The 25,000-nt window shown below is 34.4% G+C and overlaps 1 protein-coding gene and 1 pseudogene across 1 annotated transcript in view; both read left to right on the top strand.

Moving 5' to 3' along the window:
* adck1 (aarF domain containing kinase 1) overlaps positions 1–25,000 on the top strand; it is a 244,118-nt gene that overhangs the window by 44,643 nt on the left and 174,475 nt on the right. The window lies entirely within an intron of this gene.
* Positions 13,606–13,724, top strand: LOC130245126 (5S ribosomal RNA; annotated as a pseudogene).

A 25,000-nucleotide genomic window follows, 5' to 3' on the forward strand; every position in this document is an offset into this window, starting at 1 on the left:
TATGTTTAGAAATGTGGTGTAAAGATCTTCTCTTCATTAAACAGAAATTGGGGAAAAAATAAACAGGGGGGCTAATAATTCAAGGGGGGTAATAATTCTGACTTAAAATAAAGTGTGACCTGAAAAAGAAATCCATATGAATCAAGCAGATTATTAAGTCTTCATTAAAAAAGTGATGATTTTATATGTTGATTTATATTATGACTGATTTAATTTACTAAATTAAATTACTTATCAGTAATAATTATAATAAACATATTAGTTACATTGTTTACAGCATTCAAATTTGGTGCCAGGAGCTAAAATGCTTTCTTGATGTGTGAGAACCAATGCGAACCAAGGTATGAGGTGTGTTCTCAAACATTACGCATGCTGTTTCTCCCAGAAGGGGTTAAAATATACTTATTTGTGTTCAGTAGATGAATCAGTGTAATGCGTATGTGAGTGAGATTTTGGGGTGAACTGACCCTTTAATGATAATATATATGTTATTTATTCATTTTCCATCTGCTTAGTCCCTTATTTATCAGGAGTCGCCACAGTGGAATGAACTGTTAACTGTTCCAGCATATGTTTTACGCAGCGGATGCCCTTCCAGCTGTAAACCAGTACTGGGAAACATCCGTATACACGCTCGCATTCACTACAGCCAATTTAGTTAATCCAATTCACCTATATCACATGTCTTTGGACTGTGGGTGAAGCCGGAGCACCCGGAGGAAACCCACTAGAACACGGGGAGAACATGCAAACACAGAAATGGCAACTGGCCCAGTCAGGACTTAAACCAACGACCTTCTTTCTATGGGTTGACAGTTCTAACCACTGAGCCACTGTGCCACCTATATGTTATTGTAATGATATATAATAATATTATAATAGTTTTCCCAGTACTGGGTTGCTGCTGGAAGGGCATCCGCTTTGTAAAACACATGCTGGATAAGTTGGCGGTTCATTCCTCTGTGGCGACCCCTGATGGATAAAGGGACTAAGCTGAAGGGAAATGAATGAATGAATATTATAATAGTAATATATAATCATATATAATATTAATTTGTAAGTGTTTGGTCACCTTGACCTGCAACATTGGCTTAAAGGCAGAATATTTATTAGACCAGTGGCAGATGTTTTGGGTAGTAGTAGCCCAAAATGTACACACTTCAACTATAACTAGCTTAGAGTGCCATGTAGAGTAACTGCTCAAGTACAGTAATAATTACAGTAGCATAATCATTTTGTTGCCAAGGATGAATAGTCGGGCAAAAGCTCTGCCTTCCTTGATTTAAGCATTTGGCTCAGATGTTATTTTCTGATCATCACTTAAAATGACCAACAATTTACCACTTTGAACAAATTCACACAATTAAACCAACAACAAATCACTGCTGTTATGGTTGAAGCTTTTAGCTGTGAGAGCTTTTCAGAACAGAAGTTCTGTAGGAAACCTGGCCAATCTGTATTTTTGGACATTTAGAGTTTTGTTGTTACAACTGACCCAGAGTCTTGTGCTCACCTTACACTTTACTCTCCTTCATATTTTTTTACTTTAAGACAAATATGTGACATTACAAATGTTGTTCTTTAGCATCATCAGTTCGTTGGTCAGTTTCTAAACAGTAACTCCAAAGTCGCATCAGAATTTACCCACAGTTTCATCTGTCAACCAAACATATCTGATCAATTATACTCGATATAAAACTTACAGATGCCACAAATCTAATATCTTCAAGAAATAAGTCCATTCACATTCTAAAATAATCATATACATATTAATCATACCTGTTACAATTTAATAATAGTCATAGAAACAGTCTGTGGCCTGTGATACTAGTAAAATGCTTTAATATTGAAAACTATAGTCTTAACTTTTTAGCCTTTGTAAAGTAGGTGAATATTACGAACATTACCATATCCCCTCTTTCAGGATAAAAATGGGAGAAAGCATGGGAATAAAAGAAGAGGAAGGATGATGTTAATATTTAAGTTTTGCATCGTGTTTGTTTTTTAGAAACGAGGGAATAACTGGCAACACAATACCAAACACATAATTCAACACTTTTGAAACAGGCAATTGAGCAGATTAACTCGACACACAGAAAAACAAACAAACAAACATTCTTGTACAACACAAGTTTATTTCGATTCTTTTTCATCCCCTCCTTCTCCACCACCAGAATAAAAGCTTACAGCCTTTCCTGCTCTTAAAGATGCCTCCACATTGGAGCAGGTCTGATGTGGGGCCATTGATGATTTCTCTCACTTCTTTTGTGGGAATCTGTGGGAGTCTTTTTCTTCTCCACCTCTTTAAATTTTCCCCAACACCAGAATAAAAGCTTGTAGTCTTTCCTGCTCTTCCTTGTGGTCTTTCCTGCTGCCTCCACACTGGAGCAGGTCTGGTGAGGGGCCTTTGGTGATTTCTATCACTTCTGTTGTGGGGATCTGGATTCCCCATGCACTTCTTCTCTGCATTCTCTTTCTTATTCTCTGTCTTTTCCTCCTCCTCCTTTGTGGAATTTCCCCTTGGCCTCCTCCTTCTCTTCTTCTTCACTTTATCTTTATTCTCCTCCTCCTTTTCCTCCTCCTTTTCCTCCTCCTTCTCCTCTTCCTTCTTCTCCTCCTCTTTCATCTTGTGATTTCTCCGTGTCCTCCTCCTCCTTTTCTTTACCTTCTCTATGTTATGCTCCTCGTTTTCATCATCCTTTACTTTCTTTTCCTCCTCCTTAATTTTCAATGTCAAAGTCTTTGTAACGGAGACCCTTCTGCTTATTGTTTTCATTTGTCTCTTCTCCTCTTCCGCCCTCATCTTTTCATTCTCCTCCTTAATTTTCAGACTGATAAACTTTGCCACTGTTATCTGTCTACTGATGTTTTCCTTGAGTCTCTTCTCCTCCTCCTTTTGTTTGCTTTGCAACTTTTTCAGCTTGCTTATTTTTAAGACCACATATTCACTTTCGCCCAGTTCAGGGATGTGGGGAACAGTAGCGATGGGTTTCGGCTTCCACAGTGGCCACTCAGTTTCCCTCCGCTGCTTATCATCCACCATTGTCCACCCTTCATCAGTCTTTTCCTTCCTTGTCTTTTGCTCCTCCTCCTCCATCATCATATTCTCCTCCTTTTCCATCCTCTCATTCTTTGTCATTTCCTCCTCCATCTCCGTCTCCATCACCTCCTCCTCTTCCATCATCTCCTTCTCCTCTTCTAGTACCTCCTCCTCCTTTTTTATCTCTTCCTCCTCCACCATCTCCTCCTCCTCCACTTCCACCATAATCTTCTGCTCATAGATCTGATTCTCATCATCTGTTAAAAGAGAAATGTACACATTGTACCCAGTTATTTTCAAGGAGACATTAAACTCCAGATAAAGGGAAGTAAAGATACAGTTTGTTTATAGTCTAAAAAATATGTAGATTCAAAAACAATCATTTACCATCAGAGCATGGTTCTGCTGAACTACTGAGCTGCTCTTTCCTTGCAGTGAAACAAAACATCCTGCCCACAGCTCTAAAGAAAGAGGCAATCCTGCTCTTTTTCTTCTTTTTCTTTTCATTTACTTTCTCCTTCTCATCTGTTAAAAGAGAAAAAATTGCACATCTTTACACACTTTTCCACAGTCATTTGAGGAAATTAAGACTGTTTATATTTTAAATATCCATTATGAACATTCACCAAAAACCAAGATAAGTAAATATTTAGTTTTATTAAGAGATTGGAGAGTAAAGTCGTATCAGAACATCTGAAAATGAGAAATAACATTAATTTACAGGATCGTTTTATCAAGATGCACTTTAATGCAATAATAGCCCGATATTATTCAAGTGAATATTCACCATTCAATATATGAATTATTAAGTATAGTAATATTTAAATCTCACTAATTTAGCATATACGGTTCTGCTATGTGTTAACTGTGTAGCACAGTGATTAGCCCACTGATGAAATAATAGCTGTCTCATTTCAGAGGCTGCAACCCCCAGAGGATGCATTCGAAGCCACTGCGTCATCATGGCGCGACGAAGGCAGTTTCATTTCAAAAAGATTTGAAGGCTCCTTCAATTGCAGTCTCCAAATGCGTCCTTAGTTTCCCAGGTAATAAAGGATATAATCGGTGTTCTCCGGATTAAATGTATGGATTAGGTTTATTTTACTTGGATATCTAAACACATGTTATAAAACAAAAAGAGTATGAAATGTCTTACTAAAAAGTGATTTTATAGACAGTTTACATTTTTGTGTAAATTTATGGATGAAAGGAAATCTATTTCTAGCTTTTGTAAATCTTGTTTTGCCCTCAGATTGCTTAAAATAAGTTTTAAAAACACATTGATAAAAAGTCATCACAAATTTTATTACTGCTTATTATGGCAGCTGTAACAGTTGTTGACAAGATCTGTTCTCTGTAGGCTAGATAGTCTCATTTCAAACCGCTCGATTTGGCCAATATCGTAAATATGAACTAATAATGCCAGTAGTTATTATAAACAAATATTTATCACATTTGCATCCTGCTATAGCCTCTTTAGGAAAACAGCAATTCAACCAGCTGTCAATTATACTGTACAAACATTTACACATTTAAATATTTACACTCTACAAACATTATTTTTTAAAAGTAAGTATGTTATGGCAGGAAAATCCTGAATATTCATATCTCAATGTAAATATGACTTACTAATATTGCTGTTCATAGGTGTTTTGTGCTGCACTTTTTTCTGGCTCTGGGAGATCTTCTCAAGTTCCACTCTGTCTTCCTCCATTTCAACAACCGTTGTTGGAGGTTCGAGACCTAGTGTTGGGGATGTGGTATCATTATCATTCACCTTGAACCACTCAGATGTTCGGGGTTTGCATTCGCTGGACAGTTGGAATAGGGTGAGGATTTCGGTCTTGCACCGTGAATCACTCATTGAACGGGGATGTTCTATTGCTAAGACAGCCTTGAAACACTGGAAAACACAAGTATTCAAAAACACTGCAAAGCCAAGACACACCACCAGTTCACTGCCACTACAACAAACCAACAAGAGCTTCTCTATGATGCAAGACTTTATGTACACTTTGGAACATTCAATTCTTAGAACACATTCTATGCGTCGCTATGGTAACGAGACATACACTAAGAAATGTTTTCTTTTAAAGTCAAATGACTGGGTATATGGGCAAGTAAAAAATTCACTGAATAAATTGATTCAAGGCACAAAAGCAGTCTTAAATAGATAATTAATTCAAAATTGATATAGCTGTAGACAAAGAAGCACAACAAATGAAACATGAGTGGTTTTTGTGAAACTCAAACTATACAAAACAGACATATATTGACTGAAATAATTTAAAATAAATTAATTTGAAGTATTCTGCTTTAATGTGATCCATGCAGCAAGACACACAGCAAATATACATGCCATACCGTAAGAAAAAAATACTATTGTCATTTGTGTTTTCCAACAAAGTCATGTTTGGAGTGCAAAAACAACGTGCAGAAAAACAAAAATCAAAAATAAATGTAAAAGATTAATAATTTAGTTTAATCCTTTAATATTTCATTCTTAATTTAGTTTAATATTTTTTTCCTTCAAACAGATGATATATTTTTAATAAATCAAAATTAACAAACAATTCATAATCAAGCTGTAAGGCTGAGCAAATGTGTGCAAAATGCAGGCAACTTTTAGGCTATTCAAAACGTAAATCAAAATAGTTCAATAGCTAACACTGAGTGATCAATAAATGAAATACAATTAAAGAAACTAACAATTTATGAAATAGCCAGAATATTTTTTAGATAATCCTAAACTAGCATGTCAGTTTAGCTAAACGTGCTAAACTTTTGCGAACATGTATTCTGGCATGCAGCCTACATGCAAAAAATGGTAATAATAAAAATAACAGAAAACCAGAAAATGGGTAAAGTTAATGCTAAAATAACGTGTGACCAAAATAAAATGATTAAATAATCACTTTATGGATTTTAATAATGACATAATTACTTTATGGACAGCTTACATTGTGCCATGCTTGTCACAGATTATATTTATTATTCATTTGTCAGTTGTTTTTGTAAAAAAATTGTAAAAAAAATCTTTAAAATAAACATCTTTATGCAAAACATATTTATATCTACTGTATCTTGACATATATCGGTAAAATGTATTATGTTTCAACTATAGGGTAAATAACACTTCAGCTTGTGTTAAGTCATTTTGAGTCCTTTCAGTGAGTCAGATTTTGTTTACAGTTACATTTATAATTTTAAGCATAATCTTTTGCTTAACATATAGTAGAAATTTCAAAGCGTATCCATATATTCAAAGAAAACAAATCTAATTACCTTACAAATTAAGTTATGTGAAATAAAATGAATAGACACAGAAAAAAGGGTATTGAACACATGAAGAAAGGAAGGTGTAGAAAGCCAGTGAAAGCCCAGACAGGAGCTGAAATCTCTCAGTAGTTATTTAGCAACCCTCTGCCCTTCGTTATTGTTAATTATTATCTGCTTCAGTCCAACATCTACTGTACATTTTCAGAAAGATAAAGATGAAACCAAAGTGGACATTTCAGCAAGACAATGATCCAAAACGCAGCCAAGAAAACTTTCAAATGCTTTCAGAGGAAGGAAATCAAGCTGTAGAATGGCCCAGACAATCACCTGACTTGAATCCAATACAAAATAAAGATCTGATTTGATAGATAAGACTGATTACACTCTGTTGTAGTCTGTGAAAAACTCCACCTGAGCAATGCATGTGACTTCATTCTCCATATGAGAGGCGTCTTTAAGCCGCCATCACCAACGCCTTTTATATAAAGTGTTAAATACATTTCAATAGTTCAGTACTTTCTCCTTGTGTCATTTCATTGTTGTTACACCTAACAAATTGTCATTTTTTTTGTTTTGTTTTATTTTTATGTTTGTATTGTTTGAGTTTTTATCAAAAATTCTATGTCAACAGGTCCTTTAGAATATTTTTCCCAGAAAAAAAAACATGATGTGTTCAATACTTTTTCCTGTATATTTTGGTGCATTTAAACAAAACAGATTTATTAAATGAATATATATATATATATATATATATATATATATATATATATATATATATATATATATATATATATATATATATATATATATATATATATTTAAATAATATTTTAGCCACTGAGCATGTTTAGAAATAGACACATAATAAATTTAAATTAATGTGAAATATTGTCAAAAACAAAGTATATCTTTTTTGTTTCTCTTGTTTTTTTTTTTTACTATTTTTATTTTTTAATTTTTTTTCCTAACCTAGGATAACGGTCAAAAAATTTACTGTTGACCATCCCTTACACCTTAACCCGCCCTTAAACCTACCCATACCACCAAACCTGTCCATAACCCTAGCCCTATCCCAAATCAAGAGCACCACAAGTGTTCTCAAATACACTATGAACACAGTAAGTACATTGTATTTATGTTTTGATGCAAGTACATGCTAGTTAAAGACACTTAATATAAAGTGGGACCGACTAATCTAATGTATATGCACAGATATAATATTGTAAGGCTTCCTATAGAAAATTAACAAGAGATTTACGAGGGGTTCATTTGTATTTGCTGAGCGCTATGTATATATTCTCATGGACAAAGTGTCTTTCCTCTAATTGCACCATCGAGCTGAAGCAATGTTATTTTGTTCCAGTGTGTTCTTGTGTATGTCTACAGTGACAAATTAACTTGAAACGTGAGCGGTAACGATAAGCCTGCATAGCAATTTAGTTTTCTAGGTGGATAATGATATCGCGGTCATTTAGATCTTTATCACAATTTGGATGTCGTACCATCAATAGTTCTGCTTGACAATTTTATTGCAGCCCTAATGGACATCTAGAAGCTTTGTCATGTGATCTGGACCAGTTTTGGAGTCACTGAAACCGAAAAATCACGGCACAAATCGCTTCACAAATCGTCTCTCTGGACTACTGAAGCATGGTGGAGCCGTACATGAAAATTATACATGGCTGAAAGCTAAATTGCCTTATGTTCCCACTCTCTCTCTCTTTCTCTTTCTCTGTTTCTTATCTTCTCCTTGCATTAGACAGTGGGGTTTCTATATGTGGTGCGCAGTACATTGCATGCTCTATAAGAGACTTGGTTTATGGTGGAAGCATATGTGCCAGTCAATGTGAACGATAGAAAAGGCTAGTCTGCACATCCATCTGCACTCTTGGAATTTATTATCTCAAAGCTTTCAGTAAAAAAAGGCAGATAATTAGCTGCAATGGAGGGAGAAAGCACTCATTGTAGTTACTGGCTTTTAGCTTCACTCTACATTAATTAATGGCGGTCTCTCGTGATGTGAAAAAGCGGGAGTCTTTTAAGGGTCCATTACTGTTTCTTGGCTTCTCTGACCAGCAGACGCTGACAGCTAAATGTTTATTCGTACTGTCTGCGTTTTATCATTTTTGCCTTTGTGTGAACTACAGTATACATGTACTGTGTACGACGAGAAGATTTTGTTTGCATAATGAGTGGAGAGTTCAATTATTATTATTATTATTTTTAATAAACCAAATATATTTTACTTTTCTTAACAGTTCAGTATATGCAGGATAGTAAAATTAGTAGAGTGTACTAAAACCAAACCATTAGCAGATTTACACAATATTAGATTAAGTTTATTCAAATGCAGTTGTAGCTCCGAATGCAGTGGATTTTTTTGAGAGAATAGCTGTGTTTATGTGCTTTATGTTGGCTGAAAAACAGCATCGATTAGTTTGGAGCTGTGTCTGAGTCCACTAGATCCTTTCAGAGTTGCACCCAGCTCTGTGAGTTCATAAACTCCTCCAGAAACTGTACCTAGATGATGGAGGCTTTCAGCGGTGCTTCCAACTGAGCCGAGCCCAGTTTGATGAACTGTTGTCCAGTGTTGGCATGATGTTTTTCCCCCCGGGACATCAACAACAGACGCTACGACGCTACGTGCCCCAACAGAAAGCTTCAGATTGGTTAACGCGGTGTGCGTTGCGTCAATCACGGAAAAACGCTCAACTCGCACCGCTTCATTCGCACGAATCGCCTCATTCGCGAGTATCGCGCCGCAGGATGTCTATTCACGTCTTTGCAGGCACACAACATCATAAGACGTTAATATTAGGTTAGATTTAGGTTGTGATGTCAGATGACCAAAATCCAATGTCTAGTCAGTCTAAAGACAACATTATTTTGATGTCCAATAACAATGTCAAATGACATTGATATTTGGTTGATTTTAGGTTGTTAGAAAGTGACCAAACTCCAACGTCGAGTCAACATCTATAAACCAACGTCATATTGACATCAAATACTGACATTTATTCATAAGGTATGGCAACCAAAATCCAACATCTGATAGATGTCATAGTGGTAACGTCCACACAGCGTCAAGCTGTAACATCATTAGATGTTAATATTTAGTTGGTTTAGTTGGACGTTGGACGTTGACGTCAGCCTGACATTGAGTTCTGACGTCAACCCGATTTTCATTTCCAAACCAAACGCATCCTCTATATTACATTAGGGTACAATTTCAATTTGACGTCATGTCGACGTTTTGTGCTTGCTGGGTGTTTAAGGTCATTTCAATCATCATACAGTCAACATCAGTCATCTTCTCATCAGTGACATGCATCTAAACAGTCTCTGGGTCAATGCGTGTAGAGATTTTGGACATCTTCTTGGACACGTTTAATGCTTCCAAACAGTTTGCTGCAATTTTAAAGTGCACATGTCTTGAGGTAGTTCATTATGATGTGATTTACTTTCTACAGTATGTGTGATTTGATTGGACAGGAATCACAGGACTGATTTTTCTAATCCCCATAGATGAGAAAAAATAAAGTAGTGACTGCGGGTTGAAGTAAAGTAGTGGTGTAAAAGTACCGATACAGCACTAAAAATTTACTCAAGAGAAAGTAAAAGTACATTACACATTTTTAAAACTACTCAGTAAATTACAATTTCTGAGTTAAACTACTGAATTACAGTAGTTTGAGTATTTGTTATTAGTTACTTAACACCACTGAATTGTATAAGCTACCACAGCGACTATCTCCGATCAAAACCAACTTACAGTAATTTCCTGAGCCTGAAAACGGAGTAAAAACCCAAAACAGCTTAGTACAACAGACCTCAGGATTCCAGATTGTATTCAACGTATTGAATATTTACAATTCGCAATTGAATCACCTCGTGCTCGACTGAAGGCTATAAACCTTGTATTTCCAGTAAGTTCTGCTTTCAGACATACTTGTTCATGTTTAACACATGGCTGATTTGCTGAAGACTCTATGTGAAGTGCTTGTGTCTGTGTCTCGGACAGCCTTGTGTTTTAAATGAGAAGGACGTGATGCTGATTAGCATAGACTGGCATTATCAGGAAACAAGAAGAGGAAAGAAATTGTGTTCCTGTTTGGATGTCATATTTGGCAACCTTGGTGAACGTACTGATGATTATACCCTAAGGCTGACAGCTAAAATAGACCACTGTTTACCCAGACCTACGGAAATACATTTATTAGAATTAGCCACGGTTCCTCATATTTGGTCTATTTTTTTATTCATTATTGTCTTTAATTTGTTTCTCTTTTTGGACATTTTTTTACTTTAAATAAATGTGTTCTGATTAATTTGTAACTTGCAGGGTATTGTTTTTGCCCAATTTATTCACAATCTTTAGAAATTACTGCCATCAGTTGCACAGCATGTCAAGTCAGTTTATTTTTGTGAAGACCAATTGTTATTTATTTATTTATTTATTTATTTATTTATTTATTTATTTATTTGTTTATTATTTTTAGTCTTTACTTGTTTTGTTTTTATCTGAAATCTGATTTCTCCTTTCACAAATGTTAATATACCTTTCTGTTTGTCTGATGGAAAAATACTGTTTAAAATTCAAATTACAAACAACATTTTTGCAACGTTTTTGTTATTTTGTTGTTGTTTTTTTGCCCAAACTAATCTCAATCTTTATGTTACTGCCGCCAGTTGGACCTCATGTAAAGTCAAATTAGTTTTTTTTTATTTAATTTAATTTAAATTAATTTAATTTCATGTCATTATTACCTTTTGTTTTCTTTTCTTAGTTTTTTGTTTTTGTTATTTTTAATTTTTGTTTTATTATTTTTTTATTTTTCTGGTTAATTTAGTTTTACTATTTAATTATTTTAATAAATTTATTTATTTTATTGTGTAATCTGTTTGATGATATATTTATTTTTATTTATTTTATTTTTATTTTATTTATTTATTTTACATTTAAATTCCTCTTTTGTTATTTTATTGTTGGTTTTGCCCAAACTAATCTCAATCTTTAGACGTTACTGCTGCCAGTTGTAGTCTGATTATTTTATTTTATTTTTGTTTTGTTTTTATAGTTTTATTATTTGTTATATTTTATTTTGTTTTGATATTTTCAATTTAGTTTTTTATTTCTTTTATTTATTCTTATGGCTATTTTAGTTCTACTTTTTAATTATTTTAATTAATTAATTAATTAATTTATTTAGATTTTTATTATTTTTAGTCTTTATTTGGTTTGTTTTTAGCTGAAATCTGATTTCTTCCGCAAACATCTACTTTACGTTTTTGTTTGTTAAATGGAAAAGTAATGTTAGTGTTTAAAATTCAAATGACAAACAATTTAATTTAATTACATTTATATTTTTTATTTTATCTTGTTTTATTTTTTTGTTTTTGTTTATTATTTATTTATTTATTTATTTTTGTTTACCTTAGTTTTACTATTTATTTTAATTAATTAATTTATTTTAATTCTATAACACATTTGATGATTTATTTATTATAATAAAATAATTTTTTTATTAAGTTATTTATTTATTGTTATTGCACTTTAATCATTTATTAATTTTTAAATCTGAAATCTGATTCCTTCTTTCGTGAATATAGACCTTTGCGTTCCTGCTTGTTTGATTGAAAAATACTGTTAGTGTTTAAAATTCTAATTACAGGCAACATTTTCATGAATGCCATGTGTATTTTTTATAATCATGTGAGCATCATTTCTTTTATTGACATGTTTACTAGTTCTAACACTGAACATGATCTAGCATTGGCAAATAAAGATGGCGTCTCAGCTGTCTTCAGAACAGTGGAGATTTGCAGAGGTATGAACTGGTGTGCTGTGTCTCTGAGAGGAGAACAGTAAATCAGCCGCTGCTTGGGCTCCACCGGTGCATGAAATGGCTGCAGTAATGAATCTGCGGCCGGCACATTAGCATGCTTTAGCCTCTGTCTCAATTCTTCCATTGAGTTCTCACTTCTGATAATCGTCTCATATTCTAAAATGCAAATTGCATTCTTATCGCAGCAAAGCTTGTAATAAATAGACGCAGCTCCAAATTAAGTTTTCAGAAGAGTTTTACAGCGCTAACACTGGAAACTTGTGTTAAAATGATTGTCTGGTATATTAGTGCATGGATATTATGCTATTGTTGCCATATAGCTCATTTAAAGAGATAAACTGCATGTGATTTAAAACCTACTTCTTTTTGTTTGTGCATTATCGACTCAACTTTTTAATTTTAATTTAATTTAATTTAATTTTATTTTATTTTATTTTATTTTATTTTATTTTATTTTATTTTATTTTATTTTATTTTATTTTATTTTATTTTATTTTATTTTATTTTATTTTATTTTATCAGCATTGCAACAACTGACTGATGGCACAGCAGCGTAATGACATCATCTGATTTTTATACAATCATCCATGTGAGTAAAATGACAAAATTCGCCGTTTGTTAAATATAATACGCAATAACTTTCCACATTTGTTGTGGGCTGCAGGCTTTACAATTTCATGTCAAAAGTATTTAGCAATAGATTTAGTTAGTATTTTAGAGCGCATTAATCGGCTTAATAACTGGCTGTTTAAATTAAAAGCCTTTTGATATTGGTGAAGGGTTCAGAAACTTTTGCGAAGCATCAAATCACCGTCATGTTAGCTGTCTAATCGTATATGACTGAAAAAATTATTATTCCTTTATAAAAAGAAATAAACAAAAAAATGTTGACTATTGTGCATGTTGTCTATTATCATCCTAAAGCTGGATCTGTACCTTAAAATAGTACGCATTTGTATCTAAAAAGTCCATATTGATTTTCTCTTTGAACCCCTTGAGAACACCCCTATGACAGATTTTGTACTTTTATTTCGGAGTGCAGATTGCGTATTTTTTTAAACTTGTATTTACCTTTATTTATATATTTTTATATATATATATATATATATATATATATATATATATATATATATATATATATATATATATATATATATATATATATATATAATTTTAACTATATATACAGTTGACGTCAGAATTATTAGCCCCCCCTGTTTATTTTTTTCCCTCTATTTCTGTTCTGCTTATTGACTCAACTAATACAAATAATATCTTTTATTTTATATTGTTTTGTTTTTTGTTGATTTATTTAAATGGTATTTTAACACAGTTTGATATTTTACATTTCAATTTAATTTGTAACAATTCAGTTTTATTTAAAAATTTTTAAATTTTTAAAATTTATTATTTATTTTCATAAATAATGTTTTATAATCAGCTTACGGCCATACCACCCTTTATATGCCCGATCACATCTGATCTCGGAAGTAAAGCAAGGTTGGCCTTGGTTAGTACTTGGATGGAGAACTGCCTGGGTATACCAGGTGCTGTAAGTTTTTTGGCCCCCTTCTTTCGGGCTGCATGGTAGTGCAGTGGGTAGCATGTTCGCCTCACAGCAAGAAGGTCGCTGGTTCGAGTCTGGGCTGGGTCAGTTGGCGTTTCTGTGTGGAGTTTGCATGTTCTCCCAGTTTTTGCGTGGGTTTCTTCCGGGTGTCCAGTTTCCCCTACAAGCAAAAACATGTGGTATAGGTGAATTGGGTAGGCTAAATTGTTGGTAGTGTATGTGTGTGAATGAGAGTGTATGGATGTTTCCCAGTCATGGGTTGCAGCTGGAAGGGCATCTGCTGCGTAAAAAAACATATGCTGGATAAGTTGGCAGTTCATTCCGCTGTGGCGACCCCAGATTAATAGGGGACTAAGCCGAAATGAAAATGAATGTTTTATGATCATAGCTTTTTGCTCAATTTAAGAGTTAAGTTGTGTGTGATTTTTAAACCCACATCTGTATGCCTGTGCAGTTTTCACTCAATTATACCAAGATATTTTCTTTTTTTTTTTTACTTTTATCTTTGCTTTGTTTTTTATTTAATTTAATTTATTAATTATATAATATTAATAATATTTTGTCAATTGTGTTGATATAATAACACTTTATTTTATTTGCATTTGTTTGGTTTTATTTATATATTTATTATATTTCTTTTTGTAAATACTTTAGTAATGTCTGTTTAATTATTTCGTAATAAAATTTAATAGTTACAGGTTTTCGGCTTTCTTCAAGTTTAGCAGAAGAAAGAAACTCATAACGCTTTGGAACCACTTGAGGGTGAGCATATAGGGAAAACATTTTTTGGGTGAACTATCCCTTGCCAGAACCAGACAATTCATTCGGGAGGGAACCGAGACCCATCTTTTCTGAGGTCTTGTTCAGACAAACACTTAATCTTTAAGTTCCACACCCAGAATAGAAAAGGAAAAGAAAGCTAATATGACAGAAAGTGTATCGATTTGACTCACAGAGCATTCAGTAATGAAGTGTGGGATTGCATAATTCAAGCCCTTTTGCTGCAGATGTAATTTGCGATGTCTGTTTTTATTAATTGAATGCAATGTAGTCACTGCTAATGGCGAGTTATTCTTGAGGGCTGTGGCGGCTGTAGGCGATCAGGTTCTGCTGTCTGTTTCAAGTGCTTTTCTGAGTGTCTCTGCATGCTTTTATCAAAACTGGACACTAAGAAATGTGAGCTTTTGTTGGAAAATTCCAGAAAGGTCACGATTCGCACCCCAAAGTTATTAGCAAATAAAATACAATATATTGCAGAAAGAAAATCAATTCCAAAACCAGTTATCATATTTTGTGACGATGTATGAAATTGTTTGCATTATAACAGAGATCTTGTTTTATTGTGCATCAAATACAATTGACAAATGTGATTTTCGAATACAGCAGTGGTAGTTCTAGTTTAAATGGCACCCTGGGCAAACCATGCCATACTTATAATAAAATTATCATTAATATTATTATTATTCTCACAGCAAGAAGGTTGCTGGTTCAAGTTTCGGCTGGGCCAGTTGGCATTTCTGTGTGGAGTTTGCATGCGCTCTCTGTGTTGGCGTGGGTTTCCTTTCGGGTGCTCCGGTTTCCCCCACAGTCCAAACACATGCAGTATACGTGAATTGAATAAACTAAATTATTCGTAGTGTATAAGTGTGTGTGAATGTGAGTGTGTATGGGTGTTTTCTGGCTGGCTGGAAAGACATACACTGCATAAAACATATGCTGGAATAGTTGGCGATTCACTCCGCTGTGGCAACCCCTGATAAATAGGAATAGGAATGGTTTTCTGTGCGCATTCGTCAGTTTGCTTTTACCAGCATTGTTACAGTTGCGCATAGAGAATAACAAACTTGCGTGTGGAAAAGACGGCAAATGTGAATGACCCCTAACATCTTTATTCTGGGATTACCTCTCTAAATTAGTACACTTGCATAGAGTAAATCGTATCTCAAAGCTTACTGGGGAACAGATGATTTTTACTGGGCATGTTTTTTTGTTACACCGTCTCCCTGTGCTATTGCCCATGCCTAAATCCGCCACTGGTATACAGTATGTAGAAAGCATATTATGATTGTGGAAATGTCAAAATATGAATGAAATGATGTTTTTTTTGTGTGCAGTGTAGCAGAAACAAACATTTACAAACATGTATAAACTAAACATTTAATCAATTACTAATTTTTTGGAGACTGATCAACCAAGAATCATTTCATTCATATTTCATTAAATGTGTGTGTGTGTGTATGTATATGTATATATATGTATATGTATATGTGTTTATGTATATGTATATATATATGTGTGTGTGTTTATGTATGTATATATATATATAAATATATATATATATATATATATATATATATATATATATATATATATATATATATATATATATATATAGATAGATAGATAGATAGATAGATAGATATAGATAGATATAGATATATATATATATATATATATATATATATATATATATATATATATATATATATATACATACATACAAAACCACATACATACAAAACCACATACATACAAAACCACACACAGACACACACACACAAACACAGTTGAAGTCAGAATTAATAGCCCCCCTTTGATTTTTATTTTTTTTATATGTATGTGTATGCAGATACATATCCACACATTAATATTTAATAAATTAGTTTCATTTTCTTTTATATAAAGTTAAGTATGTTATATTAAATTATTTAAAAACTGCACTAATAATTATAGTAAATAATTGTAATTTGAAATAACATGAATGTGCTGGGGATTGTCAGTCATGCATTATTCTTCGGCTTGGTCTTTTTACTCATCTAGGGTCACCACAGCGGAATGAACCACCAACTTATCCAGCATATGTTTTACAAAACGGATGCCCTTCCAGCTACAACCCAATACTGGGAAACACTCATACACACTCACATTCACTCACATTCACACACATACACTACTGCCAATTTAGTTTATTCAATTCACTTATAGCGCTTGCCTATGGACTGTGGGTGAAACCGGAGCACCTGGAGAAAACCGACCATCTTGCTGTGAGGCGACAGTGCTAACCACTGAGCCACTGTGTCACCCAGGATTGTAGTTCTAGATCATATAAAAATAAATTATTATGGATTATAGAATCTAGAATCATTATCACATAATAATGTTACAGCAATTTTATTGTTTTTTTTTAGACTCATTCTAATTTAAGTTTTTATTGATAACCACTAAATAGAAATAGAAGCAAAATAGAAGCTTCAACACCCAAACATATTTTTGATAAATAAAAAAAAAGGCTATTAATGTTTATAAACATGTTACCAACCTAATAAATGCGACCCTCCGGAAGCGCTCCTGGTGTGTATTTATTTCAGACGCTGCCCTTTGACCTCCTCTTATCCTTTTAATCAGGGCTAATCTTTCTTTGGCCAAATAGGCCAGTTAACCTTATGACTAAGAACCCACTGTTGCTTGTCAGGAATAATAGCGAGCTCATTTGAATCCATTGAAGTCCCACCAGGCGGAAAAAAAGCTGAAGTTGGAAAGGGAGCTTCACAGCATGGCCATAAATTTAGGTGTAGAAGACATGCTAGTGATCCCAAAGTTAAAAGACTGTTGACAAACGCCTGCCAATATTTGTAGTAAACGGAAGCATTGAACACGTGATTTTGTGTTCAACAGCGCGCCGCACAAAGCAGATGCGTAAATCGTAAGGGTAATTCGTGTTTATTTTACGTCTGTCATGAGTGAGATAGACTCTTCCATTCGTTGCTAAAGGGCTAAGTGCATCTCTGTTCTACTCAGGCAATTCATTACTGTATGCTAATTTGTTGCTAGCACCAGGAGCTAGCCAAACAGACCCCACAGCCCTCCATCTGGCCAGGCAATTTCAAGAGACGTGGCGGCGGTAGGTGCTGCTCGCCGAGGTGGGGGGGGGAAAGATGAATAAGAGGGGCTTTTTAATGGTCTAGTGTGCATTTATTGACTGCTGGGAATTTTCTGAGATTGGGCAGCCGCTAAATTGCCTGCTCCCTCCGAGTTATTCATGAAGTCACAATGTAAAGCAATAATTGCACTGGCAATAGTAGATGCAATTTCTATGAACGCATGTCAGTCCACTTTGCTTACAAAAGGAGCGACTGGCTAAGTCGCCGTGTAATGATGGAAGTGCACAGAGCATCTTTTCTCCACAAGCGAAAGTGATCGCAGAAGTGTTATATAGCAGTCTTTGTGTGGCTTTCCTCCCTGGCAAGGGTGTACAGACCTTTCATATACATGAAATCACTTTATTAAACAAGTAAAAGAGAGAAATGAGGAAGCACACTATTATTATTATTGTCATATCTACTGGTTTCTGTGGTCTGTCGGTATAAAGCTGTTTTCGGTTGCTTGATCAATAGGGTTGTAATTCAGGACTCCGGCATTTTGGAGGTCATTGATTATTTGTGCTTTTACTACAATAGCACGCTTGCTATATGAGAAAGAAGTCAATAAGACGCTTGCTTAGAATGAATGGCTCGGCAAACTGTAACATCATACCTGGCATTCTTTGAGGTGAGGTTTTTACATGGAGGATGTTTTTATTCACTTCAAGTTATATTTGGATTTTTTTTCTTCTGTTGTTTTATTTTATAGAGCTGAAATAGTTTGATTAAATAGTCTTAGTTGTTTTAAGTAGGGCTATATATATCGTTTCAGCATCAATATCGCAATGTGCGTATCCGCAATAGTCACAAGGCAGATATGCAATGTTGAGTCTGAATTGCAGTTGAGCTGGAGCTACAGAACGCATGATTTTGTAGAGTCACTGCTAAGTTTAACTATAATAGAGTAAAAGTTTATCATTTGCATGTGTTTTTAAGGCATGTGACTGTGCACTTCAAGAGTTTAAAACATTTGGGCACAAACAATTAAGATGAAGATCAACAAAGATTAATTACATTTAACTATTTATACAAAATTTATACAATTTATGTAAAAAAAATGTTTTTCTTACTACTTACTAGAATTTTTGTCTTGTTTCTAGTCCAATATCTACATTTCAATGCAAAAACAAGATTATTTTACTTACCCTAATGGCAGATCATTTTTCTTGTTTTAAAGATTTTGGGATATTTCTTCTGAAGGTGATAATAATACAATATGTTTACTTGATCCAAGAGCTCGAAATTTGGAATAGAAAGACAATGCAAAGCAAAAATAGCATTGTTGGCATTGGTATTAATGTACCTGAATACTGGTAGACTCCCCAGAAAATTGGCAAGTAGAGCTGTCCATCTTGTGAAACTGTATCGCAATAGTTATCAAAGAAAAAAAAAATCGCAATATCAGATTTTTCTTAAATTGTGCAGCACTAGTTTTAAGTCTAAACACTTTTCTTTTTTTTGTTTTTTGTTTTAAGTCATTCTTTTTGCAAGATGTTAGCTTTGCAGGCAAGCTTAAAGTGGTTGTTTTATATGAAAAGCATTATTTACAATGGTAAAAGTTTTACACTTTAAGAAATAGCCTACTTTCTCCTATTGTACGAGTCGTGAATGACATGCCATGAATGTGAAGAGATTTTATGCATGCTTATAACAACTGTCATGTTCACGACTGTCACCCAACTGCTTATAACAAGTGTCATTCACTCAGTTATGACATTTTAAATGAATTGACACTGTTTATTTAACTTGACACAGTTAACAACTTTTTTATTTAACTTGATAGTCAAATATGGTCTTTATCTTCGTCATGACAACTTGACATTGCTAAGACAACATAACTTGTCATAAATCTGTCATAAACATGATTGTCATGAAGCCATTATAAAAATGTCATGAATTTTATATCAGCATAGTGATTTAACTACAGTGGTACAAGCTGTATTTGTCATTATAATGTCATGAAATATTAATGAAGCTTTTAAAAATTATTTGACATTTATATTATTTGATTATTTGAGTAATGACACTTCTAATCAGACGGTTAAATGACAAATGCAGTTCGTTCCACTGAAAAAAGTGATCAGAAAAATATTCATGACACAATTATAATGCCCTTGTGACAATCATGTTTATGACAGATTTATGACAGATTATGTTGTCTTGGTAATGTCAAGTTGTTATGATAAAGATAAGCCCAGTTGTGATGTATTTGTTTATGTCAAGTTCTCATGACGAACAATGTCGTCTTTGCATTTAAAATGACATACAGTCAAGCCCAAATTTATTCCTACCTCTGAAGTATAAACAATTTCGGGCTTGACCATAACTGAGCAAATGACACTTAATAACAGCTGTCATCGGCATGTATAAAATCTCATTCACCATCATTAGAATCATGTTTATGACAGATTTATGAGAAGTTATGTTGTCTTAATAATGTCAAGGTGTCATATCGAACAATGCCATCTTTACATTTAAAATGACATACAGTCATAGCCCTGGGGTATGAATAATTTTGAGCTTGACTGTAACTGAGCAAATGACACTTAATAACAGATGTCAGGCATGCATAAAATCTCATACACTATCATAACACGTGTCATGATTATAAAGGTTTCATGACAGCCTTATGAACACTCCCTTCAAGTGATGTGTTACCTTTTATTTTTACTCCCATGACTTTGAATTAAAACGCAGTGTGAGATTTACTCGTTTCATGCACCACATATATTCAGTACATTCAATAATAAAGAATAGTCTTATCATTTCAGTTCAGTGACATAAAGAGAGTTTTATAGACCACAAATCCCAGAAACAGCATTCTGTCTATAATTAGAGTGTCTGGAATATTTATGCCACTGTTTGTTTTACAATAATAGCCTTTAGATTGTTTGCATTCCATAGTGTGTTGTTTACCATGCACAGATCCACTTATTTATTTATGCATTTATATTTTGTTCATCTTCATATTTATTTGTTTATGCATTTAGTTGTCCCCGGCAATAAACTTTCCATCGTAAAATTTAAATAGTATTTCAATATTTTAAATTGCATCGTAAACCAAACTAAAATGTATTTACTTATCCTTGATGCCAAACTGCGGTCTGACTTGCCACTTTTGCCGTATTGATGCGCTGAGGTTAACAGTTCGTCTTAGCATGTCAAGTTTGTGACAGTATTGCTAATTCATGTTTCCTTTGATGTAAGACTGATCATTATTCTTTGGTGTTTTGTGCACAGTGAGAGCACGGACAGCATAAGAGGAACCTCTGCTGCCTCCCCATTAGTCCTCTGGCAATAACATGCTCTGATGATGGTCCTACAAAGCATTTTTCAAAGGCCATCTAATGGCTTCTGCCTGCTGCTGAAATATGTCATTAATGTCTGTGGCAATTACGAGAGTTGTCAGAGCTCCGGCTTTGTGCCGCTCTGTCTACGGATGAAAGGGTTGCGCGAAGAGAGAGAGAGAGAGGGATGGAGGGAGGGCTTTTGGGGAGGAGGAAGAGAATGGTAGAGGAGGTGATAGGGAGGTAGAGGGATTTGCTCTATTTGGGTATTAATTGTGCAGGGCCTGGTTTACCTCCACAGATGCAGAGATGACACATGCCAAAAATACTGCACTGTAAAAAATGGAGGGTTCCACACAATTCATTCATGTTGTCCCAACACAAATCGATTAACTTAATTGTTTTTACCAAGTTTAAGTTAATTGAACATAAAAATATTAAAGTGCCCCCCCAAAAAATCCCAGGAATTTTGTAGTTTGGCCTTATTTTAAATAAGTAGTTTGAATAAGCAGCAAAAGGGCAAACGTTTCACTTAGGAATATTCAGGATTATGTTTCACTTTGTAACATTCAATGTTGAAAACAACAACATAACTCGCTGCTGAACTACTGTAATGCATTGTTAAAGGTGCTGTATGTAAGTTTTTGACTCTTCTAAAGCATAAAAATACCATAATATGTTTGCAGATATTTAAGAAACAAGCCAAGTGAACATTCTTGTTGATCTGAAAAACAATGATATGAAGTAGGTTATTCTGCTTTGAAAATGTCTGTTCCATGCCAGAACGCTGTCTTTGTTTTGGTTCTTTTAACCCACCCACTGCCACTTTAGCCAATTATACAGCACCCCGGGTTGCCTTGTTGGAAAACAGCGTATTTCATTCATTCATTCATTCATTCATTCATTCATTCATTCATTCAGAAAGACTCTCAAAGCAAACGTCCGTGACCGAAATGCAAGCTCCAATGGACAGTAGCAGTCTCCGAAATGAGATTCAGAGTTCTACATGAGGTTACTTACTAGCAAATAATTTAAACATTACTAATGTAAACATTAGGTGAGCAGATTACATTGTAACAGTGTGTCCTAACAACATTCTACATGACAAGATTTGCAGTGATCAGCAATTTGGCTGTTTGCACCAGACGAAACACGACAGAAATTTATAGACAGCCATTCAGAAGCACAGAATATGCACTCACTCACGAAATGGTAAGATTTATAATTACTACATATTAAACCTCTTTAACATTGTTAAATGTACATGCTGAATCACTATGTGTTGGTTATGAGCCACAGTTCTAAAGTTCAATTTCAAATGGTTTGTTTTATTTTCAAGATCTGAGGTGAACTATCTGCTGCTACTTTCAGTAGTATCGCAATAAATGTCATGTAAAATGGCATTCAAACTCATATTGTTAGCATGTAACACTGAATAAGGCACATGAGGTGATCATTGTCTGTTTTCTGTGGTTTAGCTGCAAGAAGCCATTTCTAAAATATAAATTCAAGGAGTTGGTTATTACAAAAACTCATTTTAATATGGAGAATATTCCTTCCTTTGTGTTGTTGCATTTCTATAGAACACGACTTAAATCAGCCTATAGGTTCGATCGTCATACCTGCTCCTGTTGGTCTTCAATCTGGCAACCTGTGCTTGCGTTTGTTTTGCAATACTGCACCTTTAAAGAATTTACACTGTGAGAAATAAAGGTACAAAAGCTCTCACTGGGGAAAACCCTTTTCAAAACACTTTTGTTCTGTTTAACATGTACAATATTGGCTTATGTTCTAACATGTACCTTTAATGTACCAATATGCACTGTAAAAATATTTAGTAAATGAGTTTTCTGTATTTTGAAATTGAAGTTTTTTTATGCTTTTGAATTGCATTATGGGATCTTTCCCTGACCAATTTCATTTACTGTTGACCAGTCATTTACTGTTTGAAGTAATGTATTGTCTGTCTGGTGTTGTTAATGACTGTACAAAAACCTGGTAACAAATTGGAAGTACTTTTACACACTAGGGTTTGGTCAATAGATGATGTCATCGTCCATCGCAGATGGCCTATAGACATTACTATGCTAAGCCGGCATCGCAATCTTCCGCCCCACCCCCATCGCAGCAGCAACCCGTTTGCAAAGAATACACACTTAGGCCCTGTTTACACTAATACTTAGTTTTAAAATGGCATTTTAGAACGAAAATGATCCACGTACACACTGGCGTTTCATCTAGCATTTCTAAAAAGCCCTCCTTCCACACTATACTGCTGAAAACGCACATCACGTGACCATAAACACACACCCAGAGGCATGCACTGCAGTGTATGCACACATCTGAGCTCCAGCAGTCAGCGGGTGACTCTTCGTTCTTTTGAATCCATCAGCTAACGTGTCACAGCGTCAGTACACTGCTTAAATCTTTCGCTTTCACACTTGAACTTAGTAATTTTAGTGAAAACCTCAGATACTGTTGGTTGGTTCCTGTTGGTTGTGCATCTTTTTTTACCAACCAAGTTTGTCGACACTATTATAACAATACAGATCACTGCCTGTTCATGCCAGCGTCCTGTGGAAAACGTGATTGACTGGTGGTAATTTGCGTCTAACTTACCTTTATTTATTTATGATTTGGTTATGGGTAAAACTAAGACCATGCGGGTCAGGTAGTTGAAATGGTAGGCTACAAATAATTAATTCGTTATGAATTAAATATTTATTCATAAATAATTAATTCACTGCCACCTACGACGATGATGCCATCGTCCATCGCAGTGTTTCGCATTAGACATTGTACGATGCCAAATTGGTCGACATCGCCCAACCCTATTACACACTTAATTCTCTACATATTATTTCTTACACAATATAGTGTTTTCATTTCTAAAATGTGAATAAAAGTCACTTATTTAAAACTGCATACAGTGGTTGAATTTTCAACACCAAAAGACAATAGAGATAAATTTCATGTAATGCAATTCTTAACTGTAAACAAACAGAAAACACTTGTGAATCACAAAATACAGAACCTGTATGCAGTGCAGACCCTTTAGATACGAAAGTGTTTCTTTTGAAAAGACTTACTCCGGTCTGGGACCGGTCTGATGCTGGCTATCATAGACCATGCCTTCACTAACTGAAACTTGATTGACATTGATAGGTGACTGAATAGTAATTTTGTTTTTCAAAACATATTGTGACACAATTGGCTACAGCTGATTTGCCTATTTTCATGTGATACTACTAGCCCTCACATATTAAGAATTTTAAGAAAAAGTGAAATATTAGACAAAACCAGATGTTTTTTCATAATTTTGACAGCTAAAAGTAGAGCTGAAATACGGGGCTTTCCAGGGAAAATTGTATAATGAAGTGTTTTTGACCATTTATGGATATAAAGCTATTGTAAGAGACCTCCAAAACAGAATTAGACACTTTTTAAAAATAGCATAATAAGGGTACTTATTTTGTTAGGTACATGTGGTTCAACTTTAGTCTGAGGTTTTGTAGATCCTGCTCTTTCTTCTTGTGCGTTCCCATTTATACAGTGCTAATACATCCAGAAATTTTCAACAAGGAACATTGTGTGCCCTTCAGAGTTTTCCACTATAGTCCTGATGAGATGCCTTAAGTCAGACAGAGCTTTTAGCTAATTGTATGTTCGTTTTTCTGTATATGTGTGTGATCTTTTTAATCTATATCCAGAGCTCTCCTTTCTTTATTGCCTGCTCACATAAAGTCGGCACTTTCCGTAGAAGTTTTCCGCAGAGTTTGCCCATCTTATTACTCTGTGAACATGTGGAGGGCTTCTCCTGCGCCTCCCCGTGCAGCTCTGAGGACTTGATTGGCTGTCACACTTGTGTTTGCCGAATAACTCCTGTGACAAAAGACTCTTCAGCATTGCCTTGATGGGAGACATGATTGACGCCTCATCAGATACAAAGAGCGCTCTTGTGTTATTTCGCTCTCCGCTGGCTCACGGTAAATTGCTGGCCTGTTTTTTTTTCATAAATGTTTTTCTGAAGACAAATAGTTGTGCATGGAGGTTCCCTTTCT

This window comes from Danio aesculapii, chromosome 17, assembly GCF_903798145.1.
Source record: "Danio aesculapii chromosome 17, fDanAes4.1, whole genome shotgun sequence".
NCBI lineage: Eukaryota > Metazoa > Chordata > Actinopteri > Cypriniformes > Danionidae > Danio > Danio aesculapii.